This window comes from Mustela erminea, chromosome 5 (assembly GCF_009829155.1).
Source record: "Mustela erminea isolate mMusErm1 chromosome 5, mMusErm1.Pri, whole genome shotgun sequence".
Lineage (NCBI taxonomy): Eukaryota > Metazoa > Chordata > Mammalia > Carnivora > Mustelidae > Mustela > Mustela erminea.
The window spans coordinates 4,547,078-4,559,319 of record NC_045618.1 but is presented as its reverse complement, the minus strand read 5'-3'; the positions used below and the strand labels follow the sequence as shown (position 1 = coordinate 4,559,319).

The 12,242-nt window shown below is 43.8% G+C and overlaps 1 long non-coding RNA gene across 1 annotated transcript; it reads left to right on the top strand.

Moving 5' to 3' along the window:
• The first annotated feature begins 9,913 nt into the window (after window positions 1-9,913).
• Window positions 9,914-10,488, top strand: LOC116589889. The gene is made up of 2 exons (XR_004285430.1): window positions 9,914-10,321; window positions 10,441-10,488. It is a non-coding gene; the product is annotated as an uncharacterized LOC116589889 (long non-coding RNA).
• The last annotated feature ends 1,754 nt before the right edge of the window (window positions 10,489-12,242 follow it).

Genomic DNA, 12,242 nt, shown 5'->3' with positions numbered 1-12,242 from the left:
TGTTCAAAGGGACCTCAGAAGGGAAAGAACTTCTGATATATGGGTAAAATTGATTTGTTATGTGGGTCAAGTTGGCAGGTGAAAAGGATATACCCAGTGGAAGGAACTGTAGAAATAAAGGTATAGGGGCAGGAAACTGGGAAATGTGTTTGGAAAATCCAGTTTGATTTTCCAACTTTGCCTGTAACTAGTTGGGTCTGTAGGTGTTCTTTTGTCACTGAGGAAACCTGAGCATGCCTAAGACGTCGTGTGTTGGATTTGCACAGTTCGTATTTAGGGCCACATTAAGGTACTGCTGCACATCTGAAATCTTACACGTCTATAACCCACTTTCTGAGAGTTACTTCTTTTTTGTTTCTCTGTATGTTTTAAATTAAACAAATAATACATGAGTACATTCTAATCATAAAAGTTAAAATAAGAACAGACAATCCAGCCATTCCACTTCTGGGTACATACCTAAAAGAACTGAAAGCAGGGATTTAGGGGTCCTTGGCTGGCTCAGTTGGAAGAGCAGGCAAGTTTTGATCTCAGGGTCATGAGTTCGAGCCCCTGCATTGGGTGTAAACGTTACTTAAATAATTAAAAAAAAAAAAAAGCAGGGTCTTGAATAGATATTTGCACACCCATGTTCATAGCAGCATTACTTAAATACCCCAAAAGTGGAAGCAACGCAAGTGTCCATGAAGGAAGAAAGAAAGGAAGGAAGGAATAAGCAAAATGTGATATAAACACACAACAGAATATTATTCAATCTTAAAAATAAAGAAGTTTTTCTTTTTCAAAGATTTTTATTTATTTATTTGAGAGGGAGCAAGAGAGAGAGCCCAAGCTGGGGGTAGGGGCAGGGGCAGAGGGAGAAGGAGAAGCAGACTCTCTGCTGAGCAAGAAGCCTGATGCGGGACTTGATCCCAGGACCCCGGGATCATGACCCCAGCCAAAGGCAGATGCTTAACCAACTAAGCGACCTAGATGCCCCCGTCGTTTTGCTCTTCAGGTTTAGGTTGTGTTGGCTCTGTAGTTTGTCTCAGCTAATGTTCAAATATTAGGGCGTAGTTAATCTAAACTAATGGATTGTTTCACAATATGCATTGTTTACGTGTTCAATGTGAAATTTCATTGTGTTGCATTTTATTTTAAATTTGCAAAAATAGATCAGTAATTCAATTAGTTAGTGGAAAGTTAATTAAATCAGGATGCTGAAAGCTTTTAAACTTGGCGGGGGGAGTTATAAGTGAAACAATGACCAGGAATCTAGTGTAAATAACGATATAGTATGACTGACTATGCTGGGGCCGGGCAATCCACAAGTGTGATGAATTATGATGAGCTTCTGAAAAAGAAAAGGGCTATTAAGAAATACGATGAGCCTCTAGGACATATGTTTTATTAAAATGGTAATCTATTTTCCCCTGGTTCCCAGTACCTTAGGTTATGAAACTGACCAAATAGTGGCATAAAGCCAATGAAGTCTTAGTGCCATTTTTAAGAAAAGCTCAGTGGCCAATCTATAATCAAAACCAACTTTCTAGAGGAGGAGAAGCCCACAAAATAATGCATCTTAATAAGACACTGATAACACTTACCCCCAAAGATAAGAAAAGTGGTCAAAACTATAAAGGCATCCTTTAAAGTTGCACTTTTCAGGGCCAAAACAGTGACAGGTATATTCTTGCCAAGAAGCTTTTAAAGTCAGTCATAACATTAATGATAAACATGCAGAGTAAGAAAGGTAAATAAGCTTTTGGCAAAAGTCCTTTATCAAAAGATGATGTTGGGGGAAGAAAGATGCTGTTGGACATTGCATAATATCAATGGCATATAAAGTAGATGAGCACATCATCTGGAGTTGTCTGGGGATGCTGGAGAAAGTCATCCAAACATGCGAGGCCCTGGAAACCTATCTCAGCACATTCCCCTCATTTTCATTGATCTGATGACTTAGTTGCCTATTTCTGCATAAGAAATCACCCCCAAACTTAGCGAATTAACACAACAAACTTTATCTCACAATGTCTATGGGTCAGAAATTTGGGACCATCACAGCTGGGTGGCTTGAGCTCCAAGTTGTCCATGACATTATAGTCAAGCTGTCCAGAGGGGCTGCAGTCTCATCTGAAGACTTAACTGAAGGACGTGCTTCCAAGCTCCACTCATGGGGCTGTTGGTGGGTCTCAGTTATTCTTGGATTACTGGATAGAAGCCTCAGTTCCTTGTTGGCTGTTGAGGGAGACTCCATGTCTCCCTCAGTTTCATGCCATCTGGGCCTCTGTTTAGGGCAACTTACAACATGGTAGCTAGCTTCCATCAAAGTAAATTATCCAAGAGAGTAAGAACCAGGTCAAGAATAAGATTACCAATGCATCCTGTTTTTGCACTGAAATTTCTGCCTCTCAGAGAACCCTTCAATCCCAGGAAAAGCAGGATGGTTGGTGACTCCACGAAGACAAAATTTGCTGGTTTTTTTTTTTTTTTTTTTTTAAGATTTTATTTATTTAGGGCGCCTGGGTGGCTCAGTGGGTTAAGCCGCTGCCTTCGGCTCAGGTCATGATCTCAGGGTCCTGGGATCGAGGCCCGCATCGGGCTCTCTGCTCAGCAGGGAGCCTGCTTCCCTCTCTCTCTCTCTCTGCCTGCCTCTCCATCTACTTGTGATTTCTCTCTGTCAAATAAATAAATAAAATCTTTAAAAAAAAAAAAAAAAAAAAAAAAAAAAAAAAAAGATTTTATTTATTTATTTGAAATAAATAATAGACAGAGATTACAAGTAGTCAGAGAGGTAGGCAGAGAGAGAGAGAGAGAGAGGAGGAGGAAGCAGGCTCCCAGCAGAGCAGGGAGCCCGATGCGGGGCTTGACCCCAGGACCCCGGGATCTTGACCTGAGCAGAAGGCAGAAGCTTTAATCCACTGAGCCACTCAGGAGCCCCTGCAGTGTTTTTTTGAGCCTAATCTCTGAAATGACATATCATTATTTCTTCCACATTTTGTTCATTAGAAATGAGTTCAGTACAGACTCAAAGGGAGGGAATGAAGTTCTACATTTTGAAGGAAGGCGTTTATCAAAGAATGTGTAGGCATATTTTTAAAACCATCACATATGGAGTCCAGTTTCATGGTGAAAAGAAAATATTACAGAGAAACTAAACTTTCTAACTTACTCCCTACCCAACTTATCTGCTCCCATAAACATTGCTTTCTCCTTTTCTCTCCCTCCATCAGTGAAAGAGGCATCGCTACTCCTGTGTGAAGCTACCCTCTTCCACCTACTCAAAACCATTCTCTCATTCCCGCAATTTCTTCCCATTAACTTTCTCTTTTCCTAGCATCTGATCATGTTCAAATAGATCTTACAAAATTTATATGCTGAGTGTTTTATGGTGGCATAATACACAAACAGTAAAATGTGTAAATAGTGTGTGTATACAGCTCGGTAAATTTCAACAGACAGGCCTACCCATTCATCATCTATATCCTTCTTTAGCTCACTGAATGCTGGTTTCTGCTCCCAACACATGGCTGAAAGCCATAAAATAGCCTCTTTAAATCCCGTTAGGTCCATTGGGTCCCCTTTCAGTTTCAGGTCCATTGTCTCCTACCTCTCTGGCTTGTTGTTCTCAATCTCCAACATGGACTCTTTAGCTTACTACTTATGGAGGAACCCTGCACCACTTCTCACTCTGCAGTGCTTCTGGGTGATTTTTCTCTGTCCTCCCAAATTCAGCTACCTTCTCTATGCATTCACGTCTCCAATATCTATAGCTCTGACCTCCTCCTGGATGTCGACTTTTATATCAACTGCTTCTGGACATCTCCACTTGGATGTCCAACAGACACCTCAAGCTCCCTGTGCCCCAAATGTCACAGATCCCCATCCTCATTACTCCCCACTGAAGAACTGTTCTTTCTCTTATGTTTCAAATCTCTATAAAAGGCACCACCTCGGGGGGCACCTAGGTGGCTCAGTCAGTTAAGCCTCTGCCTTCGGCTCAGGTCATGATCTCAGGGTCCTGGGATCGAGCCCCGCATTAGGCTCCCGGCTCAGTGGGGAGTCTGCTTCTCCCTCTGCCTCTGCCCTCGCACACACTTCCCTCCCCGCTCGGCTCATGCTCTCTCTGTCTCTAACAAATAAAATTAAAAAAAAAAAAAAAGACACCACCCAATCACAAAAGTAGTTGTCATCCTTGATTCTTCCTTCTTACTCACTTGTCAAATCCAATTAGTCACCAGGCTTGTTATTCTACTTTCTTAATGTCTCTCTTATTCATCTGCTTTCTCCAACCCCACTGTCACTACCTTGGTTCATGCTACTTATCCTGATTGTTGCAATGAATTCCCAACCAGTCTTTCAGCCTGTAGTCTTGTTCCCACATCTTGCCTCACTCCAATCTCTTCTCTGCATTGCAACCAGAGTGATTTATACAAACCATCAATGTGATGATGCTACTTCCTTACATAAAACCTTTCAGTAGATCTTCCTGACTTTCAGGATATGGCCAAATTCCTTGGCGTGCTACAAAAGGCATTTTGTGTTCTGGCTCCTGCCTACCGCTCATGCTGGTCTTACTCTCCTCCTGTTTGAGAGTATATAGTTCCCTAAATGCTGCCTGTTCTCACTTAAGTGGAAGTTGCTTCCACTGCCTGGAAAGTTCTTCATCTCGCCCCAACACCTTTTATTCCTCCTTGCCTTTCAAATTAAGCTCATGCCTTATGTCCTCTGGGAAGCCTCCACTCTACTTCTGCAAACTCACCATCTAATTATGTGTTTGTTGCTCTCACCAGACTGTGAGTTTCCTGGGAGCAAGAGCCTTCTTATTTTTTACCCTCAGAATATTACATGAAATAAACACTCGGCAAAAATTGTCAAATGAATGAATGGAGATGTTAAAGCCTGGGAGACTCAGTCCAACCAGAGACAGGTGGATCAAACCAAACTCTAAGGTTAAGGTTATCTTCATTCAGATTACTGGGGATGGTATGTGTGCTGTGTGTGCTCAAGGCTGAAGGAGGATTTTTTGAAGTAAATAGCAGAAGACATAGCCCTAGTCCTTGAAGAATTTTCAATATCATGTGCAGCAGAAAAAAATAAAATGAAATAAAACAGGGGCACCTGGGTGGCTCAGTCAGTTAAGCGTCTGCCTTTGGCTCAGGTCGTGATCCCGGAGTCCTGGGATCGAGCCCCGCCATCGGGCTCCCTGCTCAGTGGGGAGCCTGCTTCCCCCTCTCTCTCTGCTGCTCCCTCCACCCTCCTCTCTAAACAAATAAAATGTTTCAAAAATACAGATGAAAATAAAAGCTCTCTTTATGAAAGTAAACAAGTTAAGGGGTAACTCTCAGCCTATACATTCTATAGAAAGTCAAGAGAGGAGGCAGAATTTTGCAAGTACCATCAAAGGACACTCTCATCTGTATCTCAAAGGAGATTTTCAAGGGATCCTGGGCTAGAGTTGGGCCAGTCTAGCAGTGTAAAAGAGGAAGCATACTGTCCAGCACAAACTAGAAATGGGGTGAAGTGTGGGGTGCTTCCTTCCCGGGAGCTTACAGTCTTGAAGAACAGACAGATTGAGCAAGAAATAATTGGGATGAAAAGAATCTGGTAGGAAGGACTAGGACCCAGAGAGATTAATATAAACTGGGTGGATCTGGAAAGGCTTAATGAAGGTTCCCTGCCATTGTTAGAGTGGAAAGAGTGTGTCTTGGGAAAATAATTCAGATATTTAGGACAGTTGATTCCAGACTAGACAAAGATATAAAGCTTAAGGCATTACATTTTCCAAATGTGGGACTCTGCCATGCTATTTTCTTTGCTCACTGGGCTGCCAGTCTTCCCAACATATAAGTCTTTTAGACCCCATCCATCACAATGACATGTCTGGTATTTTCTTTCATAGATAGCCTGCTGGTCTGCCTGAAGAAAGCTGCTTCTTCTTCTTCTTCTTTAAGATTTTATTTATTTATTTATTTGACAGAGAGAGACAAAGCAAGAGAGGAAAAACAAGCGTGGGTAGGGATGGGAGAGGAAGAAGCAGGCTTCCTGCCAAGCAGGAGCCTGATGCCGGGCTCAATCCCAGGGTTCTGGGATCATGACCTGAGCTGAAGGCAGCCACTTAACACTTGAGCCCAGGTGCCCAAGGAAGCATCTTCTTATAGAGGTTAAGTCAGACCTACCTGTTTTATTTTATTTTATTTTAAGATTTTATTTATTTATTTGACAGACAGAGGTCACAAGTAGGCAGAGGCAGGCAGAGAGAGAGAGAGAGGAGGAAGCAGACTCCCTGCTGAGCAGAGAGCCCGATGTGGGGCTCGGATCCCAGGACTCTGGGATCATGACCTGAGCTGAAGGCAGAGGCTTTAACCCACTGAGCCACCCAGGCGCCCCAGCTACCTGGTTTTAAATCACATAACCGTCACTAGCTGCGTGATTTTGGGTCATGAGTTAATGCTCTTTTTTTAAAGTTTATTTTTATTTATTTAAGTAATCCCTATACCCAGTGTGGGGCTCAAGTTCACAACCCCAAGGTCACGAGTGGTATGTTTTTCTGACTGAGCCAGCCAGTTGTCCCAGGATAACTCATCTTTAAAAAAAATTGTCATATTTGAAAAAACATTTTATTTTTTTATTTGTTTGTTTGTTTATTTATCTGAGAGAGAGAGAGTATGGGAAGAGGTCAGAGGGAGAGAGAATCTCAAACAGACTCTGTGCTGAGTGTGGAGCCCTTTGTGGGGCTCGATCTCACATCCCTGAGATCATGACTTGAGACAAAATCAAGAGTTGGATGCTTAACCCACTGAGCCACCCAGGCGCTCCTAGGTTAACTCTTCTTTTATCCTCAGTTTTCTAGGTGTAAAGTGGGACTAGAAGATCATTTTCATCATTTGAACATTAAATAAGACAGCAGATGTTCATGGAGCGTCGGATGACGAATGGCAAGTGGACAATGGATGTTAATAATTATTAAGAACAAGAAGTGGGTTCAAACTGATGTCCAAATGCTCAGAAAGTCAATCTGTCATTAGAGCTGAGCCCTGGTCAATCACTTTGGTACAAATAAAACATGTCTACCAGCAAAGGCAAAGTTGACTCCATTTAAAAATAAAAAACAAAAAACAACTACTGAAAAAACCGTGATCTTACCATTTTCTCCTTGACCTTCCCCATGAAGGAAGTGGTGGGTAGAAAGAGAAGGTTCTCGTACAACCCTGCCAGGAAGGGAAGTGGTCCAGGAATATCAAGGCAAACCAGTGCACAGGCCACCCTGAGAGCTTCATTCTTCCCTGGGGTCACTTCCCAGAAGGACCTATGTGGGTTTGCTGGGAGGACACATTCATCCCAGCCCCCTTTGGGTCAGGTCAGGGGCTAAAGAAATGAGACTCTCTGCCTACCAACCCAATAGCTATGGACATCAGGAGCCTGGCTTTTATTTTATTTTATTTTATTTCATTTATCTTTTTTTTTTTTTTTTAGAGAGCCTGGCTTTTAAAAGATGCAGCAGCTCTGTGTCACATAGGGTGTTAAGAAGAAATCTCATTCCCCCAAATTAAAAGTTTCTTCTGTGCAGAGAGGTTACCAGAGCCACTCAAGTCTTCCTGGGATGTTTTTGGGGGAGTTCCCTTAAGAAATCCTGGACAGCTGCAGAGGCAGCCTTCTGAGTTGGTATGTGTGTCTATGCAGTGGGGGTGGGGAGACACCAGTTTTCCTGTTTGGACATTCTGCCTTGGCTCAAAAAAGAAAGGGACCATACTGTTCGTTCTATAGGTTCTTAGAGAGGAGATGGGCTGTTGTCAGTGTGGAGGTCCTGCAGGGGAAGGGCCAAGTGTGGGGACAACCTTAGCCTCTCTCCTCTAACTAGGGCTTCTACCTCCTCCCTCACTGATGCATTGTCTTTGGAGCTTTTGCCTTCTGTAGTTAATAATAGGGACACTGAAGGGACTCCATTTTTAGAAAGGCTCTGTCTCTGCTGTTTTTCTGCGAGGCCCCATTTATTCATGTTCTATATTTCACTTTGCATCTGAATAAACCAAAGAAACTATGTTCCCACTCCAAAGGGGGGATGCAAGAAAGTTAATCGTTTTCTGAGTTTGGTCCTCAGCCCCCAAACGCCTGATCACATCTAAAAAGTACTGGATCCCAAATGTTCCAGGACGTTAGGTTTGAACAAACCCCATCTGATGCCGGCATTGACACCTCTTACCCTCCACGTGTTATGAAATAACACATGTTGTTCACCTGAAACTTGCCTTCGATCAGACCCTACCCTGGATTCCTGAAGGAACGCGTACCCTGAACCGCTTTCCAATACTACCTCCTGAACCCAAGCACCGAAGAGGCTCCCTCTCTTTTCCTGACTCAGCCAGGCACTTTATCTGTTACACTTTGTCCCTTACTCTATTCGGTAAATTCTGTTCTTCCTTCCTCCTGGCTTGTGTTTGATTTCTATCCTGCACATAGCCAGAGACCCTCTTGGCTGGTCCTGCGGGACCCTTCTGGGTCCTCAGATCTGGCCTGCCTACATCAACCCAATGGTTTCAAGGACCCTTTGGGAATCTGTTGAGGCACTGAATCACCACTGGAAATGTGGTTTGTGTAAATCTGGATTGAATATAATGTTCTCGTAATGTAACCACATTCAAAAATACAATCATTAGCAATCATTTATATATGCACTCAAGTAATAAAAGAACATTTACCTAAAGGCTGCTACGGAGCCTGTCTTCAAGGTGCTGGAGCAGAAACGCTGCATGATTTGGCCACTCCCTCCTTCATCAGTCTGATCTGACATTCGATGCTAATCCCTCCTCCTGCCATGCCGGCATCTGCAAACATTTGCAGCCCCAAGATATGGCAGAGGGGTTAATGAAGCGAGCTCTGCAGCCAGACCATTCTACCCCTTCCAAACTGTGATTCTAGACAAGTCACTTTATTTTTAAAAAATATTTTATTTATTTATTTGTCAGAGAGCGAGAACAAGCAGGGGGAGCAGCAGGCAGAGGGAGAAGCAGACTCCCCACTGAGCAAAGAGCACGATGCAGGGCTCCATCCCAGGACCCCGGGATCATGACCTGAGCAGAAGACCCACGCTTAACCTATGGAGCTCCCCAGGCATCCCGACAAGTCACTTTAATTTACCTCTCTGTACCTCTTTTCCTGTAAATAAGGATTGTGGGATCTAGGGGATTTTATGGAAACTAAAGTGAGCTCAGAATGTAAACCATGAGAACAGTGCCTGCCTGACACTTAATAAATAATGATCATTCTTATCATCAGAACCTCCTTCCATCTGGAGACCTGAAAATCCTACTTCTTCTTCCAGACCCTGCTGAAGTGTCATCCGCCGTGGGAAGCCTCCGCAGACCTCCCCTGGGCAGAGTCAACACCCGCTCATTAATCCCACTCCTGTATTTTATATGTACTTTTATATGACCTTGATTACATGGAACTTCAGTCGTGTCCAATTTTCTGAATCAAAACAAAGGCTTCAAGGCCTGAGATAATCGGAAAAGAGAATAATCACTATAGGAGAGAATCTTGCTTCTACAGAGAACAGCTCTCCAAAACACAGACCCTTCACTCTAGAGAACTAGTGGCTCCCAGAGGGGAGGTGGGTGGGGGGTTGGGAGCAATAGGGGAAGGGCTCAAGAGGGCGCTATCCTGATGAGTGCGGGTGACGTAGGGAAGTGGGGAATCACTGTACTGCACGCCTGAATCTAACATCACACTGTATGTTAACCATACTGGAATCTAAAAAAAAAAAAAAGGAGAGTGAGAAAGAACACGAGAGCAGCTCACGAACGTATCTGAGTGTGTAACTAGTGAACTTGAACCGAGCTGCCTCGGTTCAAGGAGTGTTTTCAGGGTGGAGTACTTCCTGTCTTGGGCCTGCCTATTCCCAATTTGTCAACATCCTGCCTCCCACCTCACACCACTCACAGGGCCGCCCAGAGAATGATGCCTGAAACCGGCATTCCCAGTCCCTGCGGAGGCCCCAGTCATGGGGAACCCCATTCAGCGCCACAAAAGGCTTCTGGGCCTTCCTTACAGCTGCTCCGTCTCCTTCTAGCATTTTCCAGCTCTCCCTTCTCCTTTTGCTCAGCTGTTCTTCCTTCAATCTGCCTTCCTTCCTCCATCCCTACAGCCGTCTCCTCTCTAATCTCATCTCCAGAGATGGATTCCACGATTCCCCCAGGTGGCCGCTCAGCAGCTCAGACTTCCCTTTCCTAACACTGACTACATTTTATGGTGACTATTTCTCTGACTTTTCTGCCAAATCGTAGGTTTCACAAGCCAGGGACTATGCCTGGAAGACTAACCTCAGACTCTGTCCCCACAGGTAGGTGAAGAGCAGTAATTGCTGTTACGAGCAAACATGAATGAATGAATGAATGAATGAATGAGTGAGGAATTAATGCTCGGTAGTGGGCACCCACCTGTGTCACATTATCTTCCCAGGGATTTCTGTGCATCGTGGGGCTTAAAAAAGAAGAGAAGAAGAAGAGGAAGAGGAAAAAAAGCAGCAGCAGCAGCAGCAGCATCTCTCAAGGAAAGGAAAGAAACTGATGAGGAGAGCAATACTTGAATCGTTTAAAATTTCATACTAGATGGACACCTGGGTGGCTCAGTCAGTTAAGCACGGCCTTTGGCTCAGGTCATGATCCCAGGGTCCTGGGATTGAGGCCCTCATCGGGCTCCCCGCTCAGTGGGAAGCCTGCTTCTCCCTCTGCCTGCCTTTCTCTCTCTGTGCCAAATAAATAAATAAAATCTTTAAAAAATAATCAATAAAATTTCACATGAGAGATTCTCAGCATCTGAGAGTTTTCTCCCACTCCCCTCAAAATCCAGCCCTTCCCACCTGAACATGTTTTAAAAGGAAGAAAGATAGAAGGAAAAATAGAGAGAGAAAATACTTTAATGTTAAAATGTTAAGTATGGTTTTCTCTAAACCTGTGTTGACTGACACAAAGACCACTAGCCCCAGAGGACACCGACAATTAGGAAGGAGGCTAGTTCAGACTGAGATGTACTGCAAGTACAAGACATGTTGCAGGGGCCCCTGGGTGGCTCAGATCTCATGATCTCAAGGTCCTGGGATCAAGTCCCACGTCAGACTCCCAACTCAGTGGGGAGTCTGCTTCTTCTTCTCCCTCTGCCCCTTCCCCTGCTTGTGTTCTCTCTGTCTCTCTCTCAAATGAATAAATAAAATCTTTAAAAAAAAAGTCATATTCTAGATCTTGAAGACTTAGCATGAAAAAGGAGTTTAAAACTATTGGCTGTTTGATTACAATGTGAAATGATAATTCTTCTTCTTCTTCTTCTAATGAAGTAGGCTCCATATCCACATGGGGCTTGAACTCAGGACCCTGAGATCAAGAGTCACGTGCTCCACTGACTGAGCCAGCTGGGCGCTAGTAATTCTGATATATTCTGATATATTCAGATATATTCTGATATATTCTGATATATTCAGTTAAGTGAAGTGAAGTTTGATTTCACTTGTTGCTTTTCACTTGTTTTTAATAGGCCACTAGGTGACTTAAAATGGCCTTTATGGGTATGTAGAGGTTAGTTTACAAGTGAGGTCAGGTGACTACCTCCTTTCTGCTCAGAGCTGCTTTTTCTGTCCTTTCCTGGTCTGCTACATGCCCTTGAACCCTGGCATTTTCTCCACTGCTTTTGGTGTGACCTCTGGAGCTGGGACATTGGTGTGGCAATAGGGTCTGCTGCCTGCATCCTGACCTTGGGTCCTGTTTGCCTAGTTACCACAGCTCTCAGTTTCTGTCTCAGGCCCTGGCCTGTGACCTGACCATAACACTACACAGTTCCCTTTGGGCTATGGTTTGGTTTTGGTTTTCTCTGTGTTCCCTGCACGTGGGATTTGGCAAAAAGAAATGAGATCTGTTCTTTAGGCAGTTATTTTTGAAATCACCTACCAGAAAATATTGATGGGCAGCTGGGTGGCTCAGTTGGTTAAAGGTCTGCCTTCATTTAGCTCAGGTTATGATCCCCGGGGACCTGGGATCGAGCCCCGCATCGTTGTCATAGGCCTCGTCTGCTTTTCCCTCTCCCTCTGTCAGTCCCCCTGCATATGCTCTCTCTCTCTCACTCTCTGACAAATAAATGAGTAAAATCTTAAAAAAAGAGAAAATATTGATAGATGAAGAATACATCATAAAATGCCTGAAGTCCATCGTTGCAATAAACAACTTGCGAACATATGCAGATTTCCCTCCTCTTCTCTTGAATTAAGGGAAGAT